Genomic DNA, 25,537 nt, shown 5'->3' with positions numbered 1-25,537 from the left:
ACACACACACACACACACACACACACGTAAAGAGCTGCTATTGAAATGACCGGTCGGATTTTCTTTCTCTGTTAAGTGACTTGGTCATTGTATATGGATGCCCAAACAATTTTTCTCTTTTTCTTTAAAGTTTGATAATTTTACTAGGATATGGTTTGGTGTGGGGTGGGTTATTTTTTGAAGTATGCAGTGTGACCTTTCAAAATAGTTTCAAATCTTTTCCCTTTTTTCAGGAAATGTTTTTAAATTGTATTTTTTGATATTTGTTCTGTATTTTGTTTTTTTTTTATAAGGATAAATATGAGCTACAGTTCAAATTATTCAGTTAATAGTCATTAACATAAGGTTTATCACATGCAGTCAGTTTTGACTAATACAATCAGAATCTTACTAGCTCTATTTAGAGGTATGTTACACAGCATTTCTTCTTTGATTTCATAGTTAAAGGCTAGGGATGTAATCTCTTACCTGGCTTCCTCGAATTCAGCTTTACCCAAACTGTATGCCCCCGAACCCTGAATTATTTCAGTAGAAAAAGAATTACTGTCAAATAAGTGTAGAAAAAATCGAGATTAGTCAAATGAAACAGGTTTATTGGAAATGTGCATTATAATCTTCAGAGAAGATTTCACGTAGCATTCTTCTTCAGGGAAGAATACATGTAGTATTTCACAGGTAACCTTTTTTTCAAATAAACACAGTATTTGACAGGTAACCTTTTTTTCAAATAAACACACTAACATCTCCAAGTGAAATACAATTTGGAAGATATTGACTTAATTCATTTACTATGGAACTGTCAGATTTATCTAAACATGTTCAGATTTTTAATATTGCCCATTTGTATCAATTCTTAGAAAAAATACTCTATGAATTAGTGTGGTAACACTTTCTCTTATTTATGCAACACAATTTTCTTATAAAATAGTAGAAGGCATCCTTTTTAAGTGTCTTTGACTCAGGAAATTATGATAATACAAGATTTGTTCTTTTTCAACACTCACTGGAGTACTTCTACTCTTTATTTTGCAGTTTTCTTTTGTCCCCCTGTAAAGTTTTAGTAAACTATTTCTAAAATATATGATTCAGTTAATTTTGATTACTGGCTCTCAACTTGGCGTTGGACGTGTGGCATTAGAACACACTTTGAATTTTATGTTATTTCTTGGATGGATAAGTTTAAAATACTCTGAAGAGTAAGAATTGTTTTTTACTACTGATTTGTAGCAGTTGCAGTTATAAGTATTTATTTTAATTCATTTTATTATTATTATTTTAAACTTACCATTTTTTTCCTTAGCTAGAATTTTCTTGTGTGTTCATTTGGATTTTGGGAGCTCTTTGTTTTTTCAATGAATAATCATTATTCATTGAATAATGGGCTAGAATTATTCTAGAATAAAGGGCTAGAATCACAGAGAAATTAGAATGTTGTTTTGAATAGGCTAAATTTCTAAGCTTAATCAAACTTTCAAATTAACACCAGAATTCTAATTTAAGCTGAACGGCAATGCAGGATAACTGATTGCTCTGTGTTTTTTGTTAGTATCAGTTGTCACCATGCATATTGACTAGCATAGACATGACAAGGTCTTCATATTCCAGATTGTATACTTTTTATTCCTCTTTAATTCACAATCAAGTTCAACTGTATTAACCTTAGGGTTACTCCAACTAAGAATATATTTAACTTAAACTAGATTATTTTTTCTTTGAGAGGAATACTGAATACCTACATCATGGATTTCACTTTTATAAATACAAAAAGATTATTTCTAAGCTAGCCATTTATAATCTCCAGAGAAGAAGAAATTGGTTTAAACTACCACACAAGAGAGATTTAGGGCAAACCCTTGACTTTTTATGAAATACATTTATCAGTGATGGCCTGCTAAGTGTGCTCTTTAACTTTGTAGGTAATATTCAAGATGAGAGAGAAAAGAATTAGCCCAAGGTCACACAGCAGAGGCTGTCATTTTAGAGGACAGATGAGAATTTAAAATGATCTTGAAAATTCAGAAAAATGATCAGAATTTATCCAAAATAAAATTCTACTTAAGCAGAAAAATTATCTGCAATATTTGAGATGAGTAATATGTATAATCACAAAAACTGAGCATGAATTTAAAATAAATTAAGCCTCCTTGTATGATGTACGAGGGTAAATACTGCATATAATTGTGAGAGGAGGAATGGTCTTGTGCAAAACGAGCTGAGTTGGAATCTTCCCTAGAACTGACAGAGAGCTTGCTTGGTGCTATACCGCGTGCAGGCTCCAGAGATATGGTGAGTAAAATCTTACATGGTCCCTTATCTTCTATGGCTTATATCTAGTGGCTGAGACAGAAATTACTCACATAATAATAATAATAAAAATGAAAGTATATAATTAAAAAGTGAGATGAGTGGTCTGAAGGCAAATAAGATGAGTTTATAAATCTGCATATTAAAGAGACTTTAACCTTGAGTGAAGGTCAGCAAAGACTTTGCTGATGGAGGCATTTAAGTGGAGATCTGAAGGTCTAGTAGAACTTTATTAAGTAAACAAGCTGATGGGAGAGGGAGCCGTGCAGCTAAGAATATTCTAGCGTGGAAAAAAATAGTAAGAGCAAATGTGTGGAGGGAAGGAACATAGTGTATTGGGAGAAGAGAAAGAAGGCTACTGTGGCTAGTGTGCAGAGAAAGAAAAGAAAACGGAAGTAAGGTGAGGTTAAAGAGATAATTGGGGACAGATCACAGAGGGTGTTGTATGTCATGTTGTTCAGGGTGCCACAGAACAAAAAGAGGAAAACAGAATGAGGCTTCAGAAGCATGTAACACCCATATCTGATTCACTGAAAAGCACACGTATTTACTGTAAGTACGTTGCGTTATGCTCAAAATCTCGGTGGCTTACAAGAACACTTGTTTCTCACTCATGAGTCTAGGCACTTCGTGAAGCGGCTTTGCTCCATGCTTCAAACTCCAGGCCTGGAGTCTCTCAGAATTTCTCATTAGGGATTCCGTATCTACCTGGTCATTCTTTTCTTATAGCGGGAGGTGGAGGAAGTGTGGGCGGGGTGTAGGATTTGGGGACAAGTCAAACCAGGCAAACACTTTTAAAGGCTTTGCTCAGAGATGGCTCATTTACCTCTGCCCACATCAGTGCTTTCCATTAGGCAAAGCTAGTCACATGGCTAAGTGCAAAATTAATAAAGTGGGAAAACATGCTCCTTCTATTGAGAGGACGGGGGAAAGTAATTATTTGGTGAACAATAATATAATCTACCAATGAGCTTTTCTGGAAGCTATGGCTTGGAAGTATAAAAGAAAAATTGTACCACACCAGTTACATGGGCAAGGAAGACTTTATTCAAGGCTATTGCAACAGAGGAGAGAGATTATTGCATTGGAGGAAGGAAAGAGATTGAACCCAACTCCACTGAGATAAAAGGCAGGATAATTTTTAAATGCTAGAGTGAGCTAATGGAAAAGTACTGGAGAACCTTAAGGGGGAGAGATTGGTCAAAGTGATTAGGCCATTTGTTTTTGCTAATTGTTGCTTATTAAAGTTAGGCTCCTACTTTCCCATTAGACTGGGAGATAGGGTTGCTATTTTTCCTGATGATTACATTTCAAAAGGATGGCTCCCAGGTCCTTGAGAAAGACGGTCCTGGCTTGTAGAAAATTTACTGTCTCAAGGGGGCAGAGAAAGAATTTATAATTGCCAGTTTTCTAAAATAAATACTCTAAGATAAGGGAGATCAGGGGCCTATAGGAAGAAACCTGTTTAAAGTTTAATCAAGCTGAGAGGAACTTAAAGTCTTCTTTGGTTGGAAAGAAGAACAAGCATACAGTTAGAAGCATCTCAGAAATCTCCCTTATAATCCCTTCCTTCAGGAAGTGATATACTCCAGGCAAAGTTTAATTTCTTCTTTGAACCATAGATTATTTAGCAGAATATTGCTTAATTTTCCAACATTTGAGGATTTTGTTATCTTTTGCTAATGATTTCAAGTTAAATTTTCATAGAGATTAGAGAAAACATTCTATTTGATTTGTGCATCTTGCTTTATGGTCCAACAAAAGAACAATATTTGTAAATGTTCCATAAGGACGTGAAAAGGACGTATATTTGCAGTAATTCAGTGCAATGTTTTATATTATATATTTTAGGTCATACATATAAATAGAATATGTAAAATACCTGAATACGTATATTAAGATATTAGGTCAGTTGAGGATATTGCTAACAAGACTTGATAATAGATTAGATATGGGAAGAATAAGGTAAATAAAAAAATCAAGAATAACTAAATTTTTGTTTTATGGCTTGAGCTACAGTGTGAATGATGATGACATTTTCTGAGAAGACTGAGAAAGGAACTAGTCAAGTTTGAAGAATATGTCAAGTTTGGCCATGCTAGGTTTAGATGCCTATTTAACATCCAAGTGGGGATGTCAGTTCACCAGTAGGATAAGAGTTTAGAGCTCAGGGGAAAAGTGGAAAAGTTGGAAATGGATATATAGATTAGGGATTCATATAAATGGTACTTAGAAGCATCGATTTAATGAGGTCACCTGGGGAGAGTGTTTAGATAGAGAAGATTCCTAAAGCATTCCAACTTCAGAGATAGAACAGAGGGGGAAGAACCAGCAAAAGAGAGCAAGAAGAAACGGTTAGCAACGTAAGAGGAAAACCATAAGCATTTAGCTAATAGAGCTAAGGAAAAACTGGGTTTCAAGATGGAGTTAAGTGGTTAACTTTGATGAATGCCTCTAAGAGGTTAAGTAACATGAGAAGAGAAAAGTGACTTGATTTTGATAACCTGAGATCCTTGGTAACCTTAACAAGAACAGTTAGAAAAGCTTATATAACGTATATCCATACTTTTTGCTAATAGAGAATTTAAAACATTATTTAATCAGGAAATGAATGGAATCACACATTTATTAATCTCCTACTGTATGCAGGTCCCTGGGGATATAAAAATGTAAAACCATGGTTTATGCCTTGATGGAGCTCATCGTGCTGAAGGGAATCAGACATGCCAAAACAAATGAAAATTTTGCAGGTCCTATGCAAAAGATTTATCTAGTGCTATGGAAGATAGAAATGAGTATGGGCAGTTTAGCTAGAGGAAGCTTTCAGAGAAGAAAAGGTCCTATAGGCTGAGGCTTTAGAAGTACCTGGCAGTTTTCTAGGCAGATTTTGGAAAAGCGAGCATTCCAAAGGCACTGAGGAGTAGGTTTTAAAGGGGCCAGCCTGGTGGCGTAGTGGTTAAGTTCACGTGCTCTGCTTTGGCGGCCCAGGGTTGACGGGTTAGGAACCCTGGGCACGGACCTATGCACTGCTCGTCAGGTCGTGCTGTGGCAGCGTCCCACTTATAAAATAGGGGAAGATGGGCACAGATGTTAGCTCAGGGCTAATCTTCCTCAGCAAAAAAGAGGAGGATTGGCAAGGAATGTTAGCTCAGAGCCAGTCTTCCTCACACACACACACACACACACACACACACACACAAAGGCCCAGAGGCAGGACCTTTAATGAGATATTGAGAGAACTGTATCATCACCCTTTGAGGTATTTAGAAATGTGTATCATGGGGAAGGTTGATCATGCCAATGACCGTGGGGTGCTACTAGCATTTAGTAGAGGTCAGGGATACTAAATTTTCTGTAATCCTAAATGGATTCTTCTGCTCAACTTATCCAGTAAACCTCAACAGGGTGTTTCTAAACAGGGAAACACTATATTAGAGTACGACACATGGGAGAGAGGATGAGAACAGTAGTTGGAGAGTGGGGATGAAATTCAATATGACAAATAGTTTAGAAGTAGAATTCACCGAATTTGGTGACTTTTCGGATGGGTCTGAGGTCAGGCAAGGTTGTGACTGCCACATTTTAGACATGAGTCACTGTGTGAGTCTCAGTTCTTTTCAATCAGACAGGAATGTAGGGACAGAAGCAGTTGTCAGTGGATGAGAGATATTAAGGATTTCTTGCAACAGGCTAAGGGGTCTGTGGGAAATATTCAAGTATGAGGTCCAGTAGATAATTGAAAATAGCAATGTGGATTTCAGAAGGGAGATTGGGAATGGAAATAGACTTGAGAATCATATGTTAATAGTAAAGAAAACCCAGAGTGAGTAACATTTCTCGGGAAGAGTTAGTAGAATAAAGAGAAAAGAGAAATTGATCAAGATAAAAAATAAAATTTACTAATTTTATATCCTTTATTCAAAATTCTTTTGCCATACAAAGCATGTCTGTGTTTTATAAAGTTATTTTAAGGAAAGCAAATGTAATGATGCAAGAAACTACACAATTTTATATACTCACTAAGCGTATTGGAAATTTCCAATTTATTTTACACAATATCTACTCTGGTAATTACTAGTGGTCCAATACTACTATGTTGTAAAATGTTTACTCTTCAATTATTCCTTAATAATGGAATTACATTGTTTTTAGTGACCATTCTTTTTATGTTACTTAAATACTACTTGGAAAGTTATCAAACCCAGATAATTTTCTAACCACTTTTCTGTTTTTTTCTTGTTTCTTGGTAAGTAAAAATAACTTTTTTTTTTTTTTTTGTGAGGAAGATCAGCTCTGAGCTAACATCCATGCCAATCCTCTTTTTGCTGAGGAAGACTGGCCCTGGGCTAACATCTGTGCCCGTCTTCCCCCACTTTATATGGGACGCCGCCACAGCATGGCCTGACAACCGGTGCATCAGTGCGCACCTGGGATCCGAACCCAGGCCCCTGGCAGCGGAGCGTGCGCACTTAACCACTGAGCCACGGGGTAGGCCCCCCATAAAAATAACTTTTAAAGTGTTTTTCTTAATGAATTGACTTCCCTAACCTAGTAAATTGTAAGGATCATTAATATTTCTTCAATCTTTGAGTTCATGTTCCTAAGAGGGAAAATGTTAATGTTAGAAATGATTTCCTTGCAATATCTTTATTTACTAGCCTATACTTCTGTGGATGATGACAATAATTTTAAAATTAATTTTCTTCCCAGTACAAGTGGAGATTGGCTTTACAACCTTACTTCATATTCTTATTATATTTTATTATCTTTTAAATTCCTTCATGACATTTGTGTAACAGTTCATAATTTACGAATTAGTTACAGTAGTCATATTACTTAATTCTTAGCACCACTCTGTGACATGGCTATTAGTAATGCCATTTTGTGGAAAAGGACACTTCAAATCAGAAGTCAACATCGTACAGCTAGTAAGGGTAGAGAAGGCCCTCAAATCAGCTCCTCCTCCTCTATGTCCAGCATTCTTTGACCATACCTGAGCAATTTCAAAATGATATTATATTTTTGTTAAAGCACTTGGCTTTCACTGCTCTTACAAATCGCTTGCGAACACATACTAAGTTAGGAAATCATAGCCTTTGTAGAAAATGGCTAGGGCATGACTGATTCCACCCCCCTACCCCCCCACCCCCACTTCTTTTTAACTAGGTACAAGAGTCTCCTATGAGGTTGAAACAAGTACTACATTTTTGGATTATAACAAAGAAAGGTTATTTTCATCTCTAACAGTTCCTGGCTGATCACAGTGTTCCATGTCACAGAAAGGCCTGAATAATTTCTTTAAAGAAAGCACTGAAGCCAAGAACTAGCATTCTTTCTGGCTGAACTGCAATTGCACACAGGTTGGCATCTCATTTTTGCAGCAGTGTTTTCATTAGGTCAGCTGAAAGGATGCCCGCTCCGTTCAAATGCAAAATGAGAAACTTAGACAAGGCAGTGGAGCTTCAGCAAGAAATGATCTCCACAGTGCCCATTGTCAACATTTTCTCAAATCTTAAATAATTGAAACCTCTATGCTTATTGTACTCGAGGACTATTTATTTTGATTTTATCATACTTAAGCATCTGTTTTTTATGTGTAATTATTTAAGCTCTGGTGGTCTTCCCAAAAACAGTGTGCTGTGATGGTCAGTGTGAGCTACACCTCCAAAAACAGCATCAACAATGGGTCTGAAAGGGTGTAGGTGTCCTCTAGTTGCAATTCATTATTATAAATTACAAAGTCACACTTAACCATAGTGCTTCTGTGCGGAAGTATAAAAGAATTTATTATTGTTATTTTTATTTATGAATTCAAAATGCTTTTTAAAAAAACCTTAAAATTAAGTAGGATAATTCCATCAAAGTGAAATTAAGTAGTTATCTTTTATCTAAAACACATGAACAGTTTGGTTATTATTAATAACGGAAGAATAGCATTATATTAAATTGGACCTCCTAGTAAACATGATTTTTAGTACTATTAAATATCACAACCAATTGTGATTCTTTTGGAAACAGCAGTAGAATATAAAGAGCATCTCACATTTGCCCATGGTCAACAATTAAAATTCTATTTATAAGGGAGGAAAAACAATTAAATTATAGATTTAATGTTTAAAGTTTTTTATACCGACATTTATGAATTGAACTGTTGTTACTCTACAATTAACCAATGTGAAATGAAACAAATGGTAAGTGTGAGGACTTATTTAGCTAGATTTAGTACATAAGATCCTTTCTTTATCTAAAATTTTAATATTTTGTTCATCATGGATTTTTGCATTAATTTTGATGTTTTAGAATATTACATTAAAATATTACTTATCTTGACTACTGATTTCTTGGAGGTTCCCCTTAAATTTTACACTTGAGGAAAGTGCCTTATTGTTATCACCATGGTCCTGGCCCTGGACTGTGTTTGTTTATTTATTTATTTTTACAATTTTATTTATTTATTTATTTTTCCCCCAAAGCCCCAGTAGATAGTTGTATGTCATAGTTGCACATCCTTCTAGTTGCTGTATGTGGGACTCGGCCTCAGCATGGCAGGAGAAGCGGTGCGTCGGTGCGCTCCCGGGACCGCCAGTAGCGGAGCGCGCGTACTTCACCACTAAGCCATGGGGCCGGCCCATGTGTTTAGATACTTTTAAGACAATAATAAGTTGTGATATCTGTAGAAATATACCTCTAGGAAAAGTTCATCCTTAGCTCGTTATCTTAGCTAGTTGTCTGTAAATATCTCTTTGACACAACATTATTAGGAAAAACAAGAAAGAGAACTATATATTGAGGGGAGAAAACACAAGGACTTCAGCACTGTATTGCAGAGAAGTGAGAAGAGAGTTCTGCTAAATTGCTCTGCACTCTGGTTGTGTTCTTTTTAGAGGTTGTGAAACAAACTGTAACCCTATCAAGTTTGGAGAAACCTTGTAGCCTTAGTTATGCCAAGCTTTGTATTTCAATAAATATTACCAAATCTTTCTTCTTTATGAAGCGATCAGATTACCTTAGCACCTTAAAGGTTGCCAATGTTACCTGGAGAGAAGGCCCCTTGTGGAATAAATTAGCAGTCTTCATATCCCCAGTGATTCTGGAGAGGCAGGTTCACCAAGTCGACCGCCTGGAGAAAGATAGCTCTCAGGCTCAGTGTTTCATTTAGAAAATTTTCAAAGGAAGTAATTATATCCCCTTGAGCCTTTTCTAAAAAGCCATTTAGGTGCGATATTTGGAACTGAAAACAAAATTAGTGCCAGAAGAATTAAATTTGTGCTAAAAAAGTATATAAGAATAAAACCAGAAAATTTCTACCTCAAAATTTTGTTTAAATATTGTCATTATATTTTATTAACTCTATATCTATGTATATGTTCAGAGCTTTGGATATTGAAGCCATGAAAATAATTTTTAAAGAGTGTCTATATAGGTTAAACCAATTTGCATATCAAGGTTCAAACTGGAATTTTAGAGGCTTGATACTGTCATGAGGGGTACAGAGGCTTAAGAGATAACGTATAATTAACAAAAATGTAATCATAAGAATTTCCAAATGTGTGTATAAAAGAGCATGATCAGAGACTGTGCAAAAGAGACTGAGACTGGCCTGGCTTAATTAATGCTTTTTCTATTACTTGAGGTATATTGGATAATCTAAAGCACATGCTATATGCAAAATAATAAATATGAAATATTAAGCAATTGAACTTTACTAGTGACAGTGAAATAAGCAGAGGCAGGTGCATTACGAAACTAATGACATGGAAACCTCCTTATTAGGGTTTCAATGTTAATTAATTGTTTTCCAATCCCATGAGTTGAATCTTGCTTTGCTTATCAAGTCAAGTCAGAAGCCTCAGTGCATTCTCATTTGTTGAAACAATATTTTCTGCACATTCTAGAGAAGCCTCCTCCAGGGGAAACCCAGGAAAGAAATCCAATAGGGTCTCATGAAACCATTAGACATGTATATTATTCTAACAGGAAATCGCACTAGAAATGAATCTCATTGTACTACAGCCAAGAAAAAAAATTGACACCTGTAAAAGCTTGTTGACTTACTCAGACTCATGGTTATGTATTAGAATCTGAGCTAAAACCACTTCCTATGGATTACAGACCAGAAGTTTTCCCTCTACATCAGCCTGGCTCCCGGGAGCCTTTTCTTGAATGGTCAATATGCACATTTTTTCACACTGGCTTTAGGATAACTTGCTGAGCAGGTTAATTTTCAACTAAATTAAAGTCAATGTCTAATAAAATTGCCACTTCACATGCATTTACTTTCCAAGAGAAGTGGAAGTAAAATGCACTAATGTTTCAAGCTTAGAAAAGCAGGAAGAAAGGACTAATAAATACCGAGCCTGTGTGCCATCTGCAATATGCCATTTACACATGTTATTTAATAGTAACAGAAATAAAGTCCACAGGAAAAGAAAGAAGTTGTGAAGCGGATTAAAGAAGAGGGGCACTATGAGTTTCAGACACAGAAGACCTCTAGGAGCATTTGGAAATTGGCACCACCTTTCATGATCCTTGGAGAGTTCTGATACTGTAATCTGGATTCAGGGTTTAATAGAAGAATAGATATTACCTAGCAAGACACTGTCTCTTTCCTGCAGCAAGACATTGGTTTTTCTATTAAACCCTGGATGTGTGTGAAGAAAACATATATATAGGAAGGAAATAAAAGCCAAGACAGATCTCTGTGAAATGGCTACATTAAAGGATGAGCAAAGGAACTCGCAAAGGAAACCAAGGAGTGGCTAAAGGAGTGGGGACTATCTAAGGAGAGTGTGGTGTTGCCTGAAGGAAGAAAGCTTTTCCAAACAGAAAGGGGGCTTAAGGGTTATAAAGCTGCATACAGGTCAAATAAGATCAGAACTAAAAAAAATATCTGAATCTTTTGAATTACTTGTAATTAGGCATTGACCTTGATGAGAGAACTTTCAGGACAACAGAGGAGGAGGGAGCCATCTGCAGTGTTAAGGCGTGGGCTAGAAGTGAGATCTTGGAGTCAGCAAGTGTGATGGGGAAGCTAGACAGGGTTGAGGGAGAGTGATGTAAGACTGAAATAGAGAGCGAGGGTTCAAGCTCCTCTTTTCAGAAGTTGAGTGTTGGATGATAAAACAGGCCTACAAGTTTATATTATTATAATATATCCCCAGGCTTCCTCCCAAAGTGACTCCTGTAACATGGAGTGACTTACATGTAGATAAAGGGCAGGGTCCAAAACACTAACTGTGTATTTTTTGGTTTTCTCTGTTATTCAGAGTTGTGGACAGGAAAGAGAGGAAGCATTATAGTGAGTCGTCCTCTTTTTTCTCTCTTCTCTCAATTTTCTAAAAGCAGAGAAATCCCATAGTCCTTTACCATAGTCCTTCCTTCATTCCATCATTTTCTCACTTTCCTTATCTTCTTGTGATTCAAAACAGGCCAGAATATTTTGTCTTTTCTTTACCTGAGATATAATATAGGGTTCTAGAAGTATTCCTGTCATGGAATTTTGGATTACCCAGTTTACCCAAATTATGTAGTTTATGAAAACCTTAAAAGTGCCACAATGTATCATATTGTTAAGCTTTAAATGATTCCTCTTCTTTAAGAATAACAATATGATATTTTGTTTTCCAGAATTCCAGATTTGTTTTATGAAACAAACTTATAAAATATTCTATGTAAGCCTGTAGCCTATTTTCTTTCTGCAATGACTGGCTTGGCACTTTCCATTTGAGAAAATGACGGTATGGTTAAGTGCATTTAATTTTTACTTTTATGTTCATCCTCTGGAACAGTGAGGATTCAGACATTTTTCCATCCTTTCAAATGCTCAACAGCTATATTTATCTTTTAAAATATAAGAATAGATGTATAAACCTGGGAAATGATTTTAGTATACATAATATAGTATTATAAATGTATTATAAATATAGTATTATAAATGATTATATTATACATAATATAGTAGTACAGTATTTTATTGACTTTCATATGTTAAATTTGTGCTATTATAAACAGTAAGAAGCTACAGAGACTTCAAAAACCAAAACTAAAAGCAAAATGAAAATAAAACAAAAGGCATTAGCTTTATGATGATGCTCAGCATTCTTAAAAAAAATTTTTTTCCCACCTCTGCTTTGTTTACGTTGCTATTCTAAGTACTTTGTGGCAAGTGTTAGATGTGATCTCTGTTCTTAAGAAGGAAATTGTGCACAGAAGATAGAGAACAATTGCAAACCAATGAATCAGCAAACGATTTGCATGATTTATATTTTACACATAATTGTTAGAAGCACATGTTTAGTATAGGACATAAGACTCCTGATATGGTTTGATCACATATAATCTTCATGGTACTTATTTTTACCAGCACACTTAGCATCTCCCTTCTCTAAAATTTAAGCTCAATAGGAGCAAGGATGTATTTGGCTTGTTCTCATTGGTTACCACTATATTTGCAATACCCAGAAGTGTCTGGCACCTAGAACAAGCTCAATAGACTTTTGTTAATGATTTTTATTATCCTTAACATAAATTCTTAATTTGGTGGTTACTGATGCAATTTTATTGTGCAGTCCCTTTTTACCTCTCTCATTATAGTATTGACTCATATTCAACATTATCAATTTAGACTTCCAGAGTTTTGTTTGTTTTTCCCTTGCTTGTTTTTAAAGCCAAGACTTATCCATCCTATATGAATATAATTTAAAATCTGTAGTTGATACTGGTTTGCAGAAGGTAGGGAGAATATGATGAGCAAAAATATGGAATTGCAAACCAAGAAGACTGTAAAGTAAGATAATCACTTGACTGATCTAAGTGGGCTGAGTTGATCGGTGAAGAGAGATGAGGACAAAACAATTGGACATCAGAGAATTTCTTTCAAAATTAGGATCTAATAGTGAGTATTGTTGATGGAAGGAGCCTCACATTTGAAAGAGTTGATTGGAATATTTCCAAGTCGTATGGGCTTTGTCTGTTTAGAATGGCACTCTAAGAAGGCAATAATGATTACAGTGTCAGGAGACTTTCAAAGACTAGAATTCATTTTTGGATGATTAAGGTAAGAAATGAATCTATCAGTAGTTCTATCATCCATAAGAGGAAATTTTGCAATCTTACAGGACAATGTATAGTTGAATAATGATTATAGAAAATGCATTTAAGCTGGTAATAGTCCCATTTCATGGATAAAAAAATGAATGATGATTGTCAACTTTTGTGAAAATTTTAACAAACAAACAAACTCAAGGTGATAAAGTCTGTGCTTTGAAAAAGTACTTCACCTCTTCCTACCCAGTCTAATTTTATGAATACCTATAGAAATCACACATTTAACTCTCATCTCAATATATAGTTTAGTTGTTAATCTTTCATTATGACAAAAGAACATTTAAATTATATTTAATATTATCCTACTTTTAAGTTTTTTTTTTTTTTACCTTTCTTTAGGCTTCTTTTTAAATCAAGGTTTACTAAAATCTTTGAGAAAGAAATTAGAGCAAAGTAAATCTTAAGAAGTATTTCTTTCCAATGTTTAACAAGAAAGTGGTCATTTTTCTTTACTTACTTTATGGAGGAGATATTTATTTTAATAACTTTACATACTGAATTTGAAGAAGAGCTAACATATTCAAATGAAGAGTCCGATTAAATTTTTTTTAATATAATGCATGTTTCTTTAGGTAGATTTCCTTCTGTAGATTTTAATTTGGGGAAATTTTTAGATAAGAAGTATAACTACCTAGAAGCTTGGGTAGTTCAGCTTTAGCTAAATCTTTTCTCCATTACATTTTCCAATACAAAATAAGTATATATCTTTGCTTATGTCTCTCTAAGTCTGATCCTGTTGATAGGTAATGTATGTAGGTATATTATGACTAGGCCGTGGTTCATCTTTATTTTTGTACTGTTAATTTTTTACTTCATATGAAGAGGCTTTTCTCCAAAATACATGAACATGCTGTGTCTAGAAATCATCATTCAGAAATCAAAGTGTGCAAATGTCTAAATCCAGGAATTTCACGAAAGACTGCAGAAAGAGAGAGTTACATGATGTTTTGTTATTTGTATGCACCCAGCCAAGTTTTTACAACCCAAGATGGAGGTTAAACACAAAGAACTAACACAGTGGCTACTTGAAATGGTACAAAATTGCCCTAGGAAGTAATGCCAAAAATAAACAAGTGAGGGGCTCGTCCGGTGGCGTAGTGGTTAAGTTCACATGCTCTGCTTCAGTGGCCTGGAGTTTGCAGGTTCAGATCCTGGGTGCAGACCTACACATTGCTTATCAAGCCATGCTGTGGCAAAGGAAGATGGACATCAATGTTAGCCCAGGGCCAATCTTCCTCAGCAAAAAAAAAGAGGAGGATTGGCAACAGATGTTAGCTCAGGGCTAATCTTCCTCAAAAAAATAAATAAATAAAATAAACAAGCAAACAAAAACAAACCTTAGAGATCAATATGAAATAGAAGTATAATGATGTACACCTGAAATTTGTACAATGTTATAAACCAATGTTACTGCAATAAACAAGAAATTAAAAAAAAAAAGTCAATATGAGGCAAAAATGTACTGTAAGTAGTATGTTACTGCATAGTTACTTTATGAGTCAATTACAGATCTAGATAGATTCTTAATGTTATAAAGCAAATGTTTATTTGATTCATACAGTGTGGGTTATTAATTATCTATTGTAAAAGCTGCAAAAGCAACTATTTAGGGCATTTGCCTCATTCTTCACAATGAGCTGTAATGTTATTGCAGCCCTTAGCACTGATATTTCTCTGTTATTCTTTTGTTTTATATGTCTATTCTCATGATTGAGTTTAGAATTCCTACAACATTCTAAGACAAATAAGACCAAGAGTTCTTATTGTTATGGCAATTACTGGACACATAAAAGTAAAGCCTCTGTAAATATGCTAAAATTCATTGAATTATATACTTAAAATTGGTCAGTTTTATGGTAAGCAAATTATATCTCATTGAAGCTGCTTTAAAAAATGGTAGAATCAGGGCATATTTCACTTGCTGCCACTACTGATTTGTGGCTTGGGATACTCGGGTCTTCTGCGAAATACAGTGGTATCAATTATTCAGCCCCCATTTTTATATCTTAAATTGCTCCTTTTCCCTTGGATGCTTTCCTAACTACAAAAATATCCAATGAGCTTCCATTCTTAAAAACAAACATGAAAGAAAACAAAACAAATCTTTCTCTAGTCTTTGCTCTTCTTTTTCTGCTTTCTCCTAAGTTTTAGATTTAAAAAAATAGTCTGCACACTCTATTTCTACATCTTTATCCTCCATGCTATTCTGACACCTTCCTTTACTATTGGATTGAGAGTGACTTTGCAGAATTCACAAGTTACTCTTGAATTGCCAGCTGGAATGGTTTCTGCACAGTTCTCATCTTCCTGGAACTCGCTGAAGAAGGGATCATTCTTGAGAACCTCTTTTCATTAACATGTTTTTTGTTTGTTTTTGGCTTCAGTGACCCTATTTTTAACTTGTCATATGCCTTCTCTGATCACACTTTCACAGTGTTATTTCTTTTTTGGCTCATCTTGTAGGTCCCATCTCTCCCAGTTCTAGACTCTTCCCACTTATGTTCTCTCCTTCTCTTGGCATTGGCTCTCACACCTCTATGAAAATGACACCCAAATCCCTGATTCTAGCCTTGATCACTCTCTTAACTTCAGGTACATATTTTCAACATCCTTTTGATTTCTTCATCATCTCTCACTGAACCTTAAAAAAAAAGTCATCTTCCCTCTTTCCCCAGACTCTATCTCTCAATCTTAATTAATAACATATCCATACATCTAGTCTACCGTGCTAGAATGTTCAGAGTATCTTTAATTTTTATCTCTGTTTTCATTTCCTATATCCAGTCAGTTATCAAGTCCTGTCAATTCTATCTTGAAATTTCTTTCATATGCATAAAACCTTTCTCTGTTTTCATAGTAATGAACTCTTCCCAAGACTTAAAGGCAGAGAAGGGGCTAATGTTACATATACAGTCTAGGAACACAGAATTCCCTCAAGACCTTACTATTTGCAACACTCCAGGCAGCCCTTGTGGCACAGAGTTCAGCATAATGTAATAGAATAAGGTCTTTAGAGTTAGGCCAGGACTGGCGCCATCATATATGGCATATAGCTGTTAATTAGAAAAAGATTCCTTCTAAAATATACATCCTTTAATTTTAAAACACAGTCATAATACTGATTTTGTAAAAAAAAAAAAAAAACCTTTACTGCCATCTGTGGGAAAATTTCTGTAATGAATATACAAATCTCCACCATCAATGCTCTTATATGTAGTGTTCTAAGGGGTGCATAAATTGCAACCATACATGGCCGCTCTGAGTAGGTCTTTGTTGTTCAAATCCTGGCCCCACAGTTTAGTAGCTATATAACCTTGGTAATATACTTAACCGTTTTAAACTTCAGATTCATGACCTATAAAATGTGGCTAATAACACTATCTTTTTCAGAGTGCTTTTAGCAAGAGTGAAAAAGACAATACATTTGTAAAATTAGCAATTTCAAATTTACCTGCAGATGTTCTCAGTCTACTGCCTCAATAGCACAAATCATTTTAAGGTGCCAGATTATGGAATTCCTTACACTAATATAAAGAGGAGATGAATATACTGTTGGTTTTAACATCTCACTATAAATCATTAAAAATTTTGTCTTCGAGAATATTTCATTTGAAGACATTCTAAAAGAAGCAGAGGAAGGGTCATCCTATTTTTCTAATGACTGAAGATGTAGCCCAGAACCTACTGTTTATTCCTGAGTGTTGCTGCTATGCTATTTTGACAAAACAATGAGAAAACTTTTAACAGACTACAAGAAAGTATCTTGGCTTCACCATTTCCACATTATGATCATATTTTATTATTCTCCTATTTCAGAGATTAGCAAACTACAGGCCGTGGGCCATATCCAGCCCATGTACTGTTTTTGTAAATAAAGTTTTATTGGGACACAGTCACACACATTCATTTATGTATTGTATAGGCTGCTTTCCTGCTGCAAGCGTAGAGTTGAGGGCCACAGAAAGCATATGGTCCATCAAGCATAAAATATTTACCCATCTGGTCCTTCACATAAAAAGTTTGCTGACCCCTGCTTTTTTGATCCCTTTTAAAATATTCACTTGAACTTCCATTTTGCTCAATTCTACACATAGAAAAATACGAAGATTACATTAAACTGGAGTATGGCAAGTCTTATTTTTCCTTCCAAAATATCTTTTATGGATGAACAATGGAAAGCTAGTTGCAATATGCTTCCTTCAACATGCACAGTTCCTTAGGTTTTGTTAAAAACGAAACAATACAAACAAAAAAAAAACCCTAAGGCAGAAGAAACTGTTCCTTTTCACCCGATTTTCATTGGCACTACCTAGAAAATGTTTCCTATAAGAAATAAGCTTTTCAACAATCGGTATTTTTCCTTCTTTTGAAATTAAAAAGTGATAGTGGGGAAAAGTCCATTTAATAGTCGGAAGAGCCACGTATTTGATGACACAATGACTAAGTTAGTTCCCCACTGGGAACTATTTTTGATTGAAACTCAGGGAATTCTATGAGTACTTATTTTATTCATTAAAGCAAGTAGTTGAAACCATACCTTTCATGTGGAAAAATAATCCCAATTTTGCAAGCTATTTTTATAATAATGTATGTTAGCTTGATGAAATATAGTTTCTCAATAAATTGTAGCTATTATTTCTATTGTAAAGATTAAGTTCAAGTAAAATGTGTCAAATTAATTCAACATTTTTTCAAAAAGTCTATTTAATACTCAATTGTCTATCTGTTTGTTCTGAATTATTTAACAATTCATTCTCTGTGTTACTTCTTATTCTTTAAGAGAAGAATTTAACCTTCCTCACCTTTTTCACCAGCCACTTAAAAGAATTCTACCAAGGAGACCTATAATTTAAAGGCTAGTTGTCTGGTGTCATTTGGATGTGTAGATACACCTAAAGGTATAATTAGTTAAGGAGCAAGAAAATACACAGCAAGCCTTAAGAGATTTATTTTTTTATTACGCCTTCCAATGTCCTAAATATTATTGGCCAGAGATTGGACCTTAAGTGTAAGTACATCCTCCAAGAAGTTTGCTGTCACTTAAGACATTCTTTGTAATGTGTTTTAGAGTCAAATTGTGAAAGTTAAGTTTTCCTATTATTAACTGTGAAGCAGTTAAGAGATACTTTGGGATCCGATATAGAAAATCCTCAAAGTTAAAAGAAAATGGGAACAGAAGTGAAATCTCTTTTTGAAAGAAGAAATTGATTATAAAAAGTACCATTTCCACTGATATTAAAATGTAGGTCCAATCAAAATACAACAGGATGCATTTTGCCTGGATTATGCAAGATTTTCACAGATGAGCATAGTTCAAAGCAATCTAGTTCTGGTTCCTGCTCTGCCATTATTATGAGGACTCATTTTAGGGTAGAAATCTAAATCTCCCTAAAGTCATTGTAGTTTTGGAGCAAATCTAAGGAGTTTGAGGTTAGAATTTAATCTGGATTCCTAAGAGTTTCTGGACCATGTATCTTTCTCCTGAAAAGGCTTCAGACCACAGTGTGATCTATATTTCATATTCTATTTTAGATCATGGTCCTACAAAGCTTAAAAGTTACCTACTTTGGGGACTACAGCCTATTCAGTACAAGGATATGATAGATAAGGATAAGAAGAGATGCTCTGTGCTCTTACTATACCAGGAACACCATTCACCAAAGCAAACAGATGTTCAAGTATACTAGAATTTGAAGTAATTGGAAACCAATGTGGAGTATTTTTTTTTTTCTTTGTGAGGAAGATCAGCCCTGAGCTAACATCCATGCCAATCCTCCTCTTTTTGCTGAGGAAGACCAGCCCTGGGCTAACATCTATTGCCAATCCTCCTCTTTTTTTCCCCCTTTTCTCCCCAAAGCCCCAGTAGATAGTTGTACGTCATAGTTGCACATCCCTCTAGTTTCTGTATGTGGGACACCGCCTCAGCATGGCCGGATAAGCGGTGCGTGGATCCGAACCCGGGCCACCAGTAGCGGAGTGCATGCACTTGACCGCTACACCACAGGGCCGGCCCCCAATGTGGAGTATTTATGTACAAAGAGTACAGCTGAAAACAATAACCATAGGTTGGGGAAAATTATAAGAAGTTATCAAGGTTGGACAAGATGATCATGAGAAGCCCTCTCTCTCACAGTTTGTGTAAGATGGGCAATAGACTTGTTACATGCACATCTCAATTGGGAAAAGGAATAATGAATCATCTGAATGATTAGGCTTTGAAGTTTATGGCCATTAGGGATTTGGAATATTTGAGACAAAGATCTGAAACATCAGCCAAGAATTTATTTAGTTGTCAATACTGTGGGGAACTACAATATGATTTTAGGATATCCAACATATAAAATAAAATTTGAAAAGGTTTCTCATATTTGTCTTTGTCTCGTATCTTTATAGAGAATGTCTTTTTTGAGAAAAAGAATGACCAAGCCTCATTTTAAGGTTCATCTCAAAATTGCATGAATCAAAAGAGAAGGACTTTGAGGAATGGTCAGTGCACTCTATTCAAGCCTCTGATTTTGGTTAGAGGTTCAGGGCTCATTGAGTAGGAGGGTGTGATGTGTTTCCTAGAATAACTGATCACACCAAAGGGTAGACTTTTCTTTTTAAAAGAATTTTATGCAAGGATGGCAGAAATCTCTTTTCTTTATGAAGATGGCATGACTCATTAATGAATCATGCTTTGTCTTATACTAGAAAATAATCATATTCTCATTAGTAAGGTTACCTCTGTTAGCAAGGCTGTCTTACCCATAAACAGCTAAAAGTAGGAGCCAAATACATGAAAATAAATTGATAGTGAAACAAATTCAAGATCCTTGCAATGTAAGTGAGCAGCAAAAGGAATGGTAATCTTGGGCTATAAGCAATGACTGTATTAAGCCTCTTAAGCCATCTTTGCACAGACAGAAAAAGTGCTTGGAACAGGAGAACTCACAGCCATATCTTTGGCACAAAAGACCTCAAATGAGACAAAGGCTGAAGTCAGACTTGGAGAGATTTCATGTAAGCCACCAGAAGACACACTAACATTGCACTCTCACACTTGGATCTCTATCCCATTGGGCATCTGTCTTGATCATTCAAAACAGAAAATTTAAATTTCAGTTCAGGCTGGGCCATTGAACACAGCCCCAATCCTGTGTTGAGAATGTATCAGATCCTGGGTAAACTCTCTTTTCCTTTCCTAATGGTGCCATCAGAGACAAGTATTTCTCTCCTATGAATTAGGAACAACTTAAATGTAGTATGAATTTTATCTTATTATGTTATGTGGGATAAAGGGAGGTTTGGTCCTTGTTCTTTCTGCCTTCCATAAAATTAGTTGCCAAAATGAAGCACTGGAAGAAGAGAACCCAAAACAACACCATTAGGTGAATACAGCAGCATAAAAAGCCCTAACTTTAATTTTCTCTGCATGTGCACTGTGTCTTCTCAATTCTTCTCTATTACAGTCAAAATGGACTTGATTGATTTATTTAATGCATGTTTACACTTTGGTTTCTGCATCTGTTTTTATACTTGCTTTTTTTTTTTTAAATAATTTTATTTATTTATTTTTTCTCCCAAAGCCCCAGTAGATAGTTGTATGTCATAGCTGCACATCCTTCTAGTTGCTGTATGTGGGACGCGGCCTCAGCATGGCCGGAGAAGCGGTGCGTCGGTGAGCGCCTGGGATCCGAACCCGGGCCGCCAGCAGCAGAGCGCGCGCACTTAACCGCTAAGCCACGGGGCCGGCCCCTGTTTTCATATTTTCTTAGGAGAAAAGCATGCCTTTCCCTTAGAGGAGCAATGTAAATAATCAAAGTAACAGATTTGGAAATCAAATGTTCTCTTTCTTTTACTAATTTTTCATTAGTCATCTTGTGAGATGAAATATTCTTTAGAATAGTTCTTGTGTGTAATTTTGCCTTGTCACAAAGAAATTGTTAATCCTTGAAGTTCAATTTTGTAACGAAACATTTCGATTGATTTACTTGTCAAGTCAGCTGTCATCGGCAAGTGTGTCTAATTCTTGATGAAGAGGTATATAATTCTCCTGTATGAAAATATTGAGTGATAAAATATGTTTGGAAAATATTTCTTGTCCTCAGTCCATCACATGACTTTTCTTCTCCATTAAAACAAACAAAAGGGGTTCTAAAATGCCAACTCTACTTTTTTAATTGACCAGAGGAGAGTCAGTATCAGCCTCCTCTATCTCATTGAATCCAGTGAACATTCTTCACTCCTCATCTGATTTGCTCTCAGCAGCACTCCACACTCTCGCTCAGTCAGAGTCTCTCCTTCCACAGATCCTTCTTCTTGGCTTCTGTCATGTCACGCTTTCTTGGGTTTTCCTGGGTTTCGTTGTTTCTCTTCAGTCCCCTTTGCTGGTTCATTTTCCTCTGCTCATTCTTTAAATGGCTGCATTCTTCAGGGCTCTTCTCACTTTCCCAACTCTTCTACCTTATGCAGCATAGCTAAGTCTTTAATAGCACAGGCTTTGTAAACTGACTACCTAGGTTTAGTCACGTGCTTTAGTTTTTTATTGCTGTGTAACAAATTACCACAAACTTAGTTGCTTAAAACAATACCTCTTTAGTATGTTACAGTTCTGTAGGTCAGAAGTCCGGGTGGAATTTAGCTGGGTCCTCTGCTAAAACACGGTGAAGTTAAGCTGTCAACTAAGGCTGAGGGCTCATCTGAGGCTGAGATCCTCTTCCAAGCTCACTGGTGTTGGCTGAATTCAATTTCTTGTGGTTATAGGACTGAAGTCCCCATTTTTTTGATGGCTGTAGGCCAGGGGCTATTCTCAGCTCTTGGGAGCTTCCTGCAATTCTCTGCGGTGTGGCGCCTACATAGGTCCTGTCACACTTCCAATCTCTGACATCAGGAAGGGTCCAATCCCTTCTAAAGGGATAAACTGATTAGGTCAAACCCACAAGGATCTCCCTTTTAGTTTTGATTAACTCAGTCAACTGGTTAGTAATTAAGTCATGGGAATTATATCCTGTCACATTTACAGGGTCTGCCCTGCACAGGAGAGGAAACTGTACAAGCTGTGTACACCAGAATTTGGGAATATTGGAGGCCATTTTAGAATTCTGCCTACCACACCCTACTTCTGCCACTTGCTAGCTGTGTGAATTTGGCAAGTTATATAATTTCTCTGTGCCTTGGTTTTCTCATCTTTGAAGTGGGATAACAGAATATTTTTTATGGGGTTATTGGGAGGATTAATTGGATTGATACAAGTAAAAGCCTTAGAACAATGCCTGATACATAGTAAGAGACTGTAAATATTCAGTTATTATTCATCTATTTTCTCCCCGAAGATATTGCATGTACTCCCATGGCTTCAATGTTACTGATATTCCTATGACTTCCAAATATCTGTCTTCACTCAAGATCTCTTTTCTGAGCTTCAGACACTTAAAATTTCCTACTTCACATCTGCACTTGGATGTCTAATAAGCAATCCAAGGATAATTTGTCTAAATCTAAACTCGTGATTTCACTTGCAAACCTGATCCTTTCTAGTGACTCTTATCACAGTAAATAGTACTCTTACAGGAAGTTCCTTACACTTTTTTCCAATTTCTTCTTCCTTTCCTATCATTCATTTATTTAAAAACAATTTTTTGGAGTGTGTACTATGTGCAAAGCCTTGTGGCAGAGGATATAATGGTCAGTAGAACAGATATAGTCTCTGTCACCATAGAGCTTACAATCAAGAGAGAGAGACAAATTATACTCTATCCCCCAAAACTTATTAAAACAAACCTATTTTCTCAATCTCCTTTGCAAATACTCTAGTCAAAGCCGTTTTCTCTCTTTCCTGAACTAGAGTGATAACCCCTCACTGGGTCCCTGCATTCACTCTTCCTCCACTTTATCTTCCCCTCACCAGAGCTGCCATCATAAAATATCTCACTCCTCTGCCTAAATCCTTTCAATGACCTCCTGTGGTGTGTAAGGTAAAAACAAACCTTCTTGGGGCCGGCCCCATGGCTTAGCGGTTAAGTGCACATGCTCCGCTACTGGTGGCCCGGGTTCAGATCCTGGGCGCGCACCGACGCACCGCTTGTCCGGCCATGCTGAGGCAGCGACCCGCATACAGCAACTGGAAGGATGTGCAACTATGACATACAACTATCTACCGGGCCTTTAGGGATAAAAAGGGAAAAAAAGGAGGAGGATTGGCAATAGATGTTAGCTCAGGGCCAGTCTTCCTCAGCAAAAAGAGGAGGATTGGCATGGATGTTAGCTCAGGGCTGATCTTCCTCACAAAAAAATAAAAAACAAAACCAAATAAACCTTCTTTGTAGCCTGCCACGGCCCTGCCTAACCTCTCTAGCTTTATGCACCCCTAGTCGCCCCTCCATTTCTGTGTTTTAGCCTTATGGCCTCTTGCTGCTCCTCAGCAGTGCCACGCTCCTTCATGCCTCAGCACTTTGTACCTGCCAGTCCTAAAAGGGGCAGTCTCTCCCTTTCCTCCTCTGTCTTTGCCTGATAACTCTCAGCTCAAATTTTATTCCTCATGGAAGTCTCCTCTGAACCCTCTAGACTAAATCAGGATCTCTATTATGCTCAAAGTACTGTATGAGTCTTTTTCATGACATTTAGTATGGTATATTGTTATGTATTGAGTCATTATTTGATTAACATCTCCCATCATTCTGGGGGAGGGATGTTTGAGGCAAAATCTAAATGATGAGCTTCAACTATATGAAAAGGTAGATTTCACAACTGTGTTTTGTTTATGAGGGAACATGACATAGTGTGTATTTTAAATGTCAAGGCTATTCTCAGAATGTGCATTTGATGGACAAGCTTCCTATGTAACTACCTCTGTATCAACTCATACCAAGCTTACCCTAATAGTATTTGGAAGGCAACGTGTTTATAGTCATGAGGGTTACTGATGACCTGAACAAGAATGTGAGAAAGCGTTCTGTAAACTATAAAACTCAATACACAATTTTTGTTGCTGGTATTGTTTTTAAGAGCACCAAAATATCAGTTTATCCAAACACTTCAGCTAGGTTGAATTTGATCCATTCGATTGCACCCAAATACTTGGTTTTCTCTGTCAAATATTTTAGGTCTCCTTGGTTCTTTTTCCTCTTAAATTTACAAGTGTGTGTGTGTGTGTATGTGTATGTGTGTGTGTGTATTACCATGCTATCTGTCAATATGTATGCACACATATGGGATACACACACACACACACATATACGCATGGTGTATGTATGCTGTATATGGTATATACACATGTTCTAAAATAAGTCTAGTGTTAGTATCATAAAACAAGGCAAGTTCAGCAGTGTTATTATAGTTTCACTTAAAATGTTAATTTTTAATACAATTCAATGATGCTGAATAAGATGATATTTGGGTTTATAAACCATCAATAGGCTTTGCAAACAATAAAAAATGTCAAATCCCTTTAGCTTAAAAGTTTACTGATTTTATAAATGTATTTTACAAATATGCCAAAACTATACTGTAGTGGTCAAAGCAACAAATAAAAACTTCCAAAGGACTAATTTTTTGTAGAAAATATTAAAAATCATTGCTAAAAGAAAAAACATCTTTATCTTCAATCTAACTGACTGTAATTTCATAATTATCCATTTGTAGATACCCACCTTCGATCATTTCTGAAGCTGAATTCAGAACAATCTTAAGGTAAGCTTTTTACTTGGAGTATAAGTGTGTGTGTCTGTGTGTTTCAGTTTTAAGGAATAAAAATATGTGGCCAAACTGTGTGTAATAAAATATTCTAGAATATTCAAACATATTTCTAGTTACTGAGCACCTAGCAATTTTCTGGTCCATGATAAACACTCAATGATATTAGTTCCATTTTATCTTTCTGTAATATTTCTCAATTTTAAAACATACCAAAACATATGATAAATTGTTTGATGACTACTTATTAAACGTCCTTTTAGTGCCCTCTCTGACAATACTCTTACAAGTAAATCACTGTGCAATACACAAAGCAATTAGAGAACAATTAATACTGAATAGTGAGTGCTCGATATTGCTGAGTTAGTAGAGGCTGGAATGAGTTATCAGACGTGGGCTGACTTAATGGGAACATGTCATGGAATTAATAATAATAACAATAATAATACCAACA

General features: G+C 35.9%; 1 protein-coding gene across 1 annotated transcript in view; it reads left to right on the top strand.

Annotated features, from left to right (window-relative positions):
• Nucleotides 1–25,537, top strand: part of CNTN1 (contactin 1) — a 347,630-nt gene that overhangs the window by 64,872 nt on the left and 257,221 nt on the right. Inside the window, exon 2 of the mRNA XM_058558501.1 lies at nt 25,033–25,080. The gene's annotated coding sequence lies outside the window, so the exon portion shown is untranslated. The remainder of the gene's footprint in view (nt 1–25,032; nt 25,081–25,537) is intronic.

This window comes from Diceros bicornis, chromosome 17, assembly GCF_020826845.1.
Source record: "Diceros bicornis minor isolate mBicDic1 chromosome 17, mDicBic1.mat.cur, whole genome shotgun sequence".
Taxonomy (NCBI): domain Eukaryota; kingdom Metazoa; phylum Chordata; class Mammalia; order Perissodactyla; family Rhinocerotidae; genus Diceros; species Diceros bicornis.
This window is presented reverse-complemented; position numbering and strand designations above follow the sequence as displayed.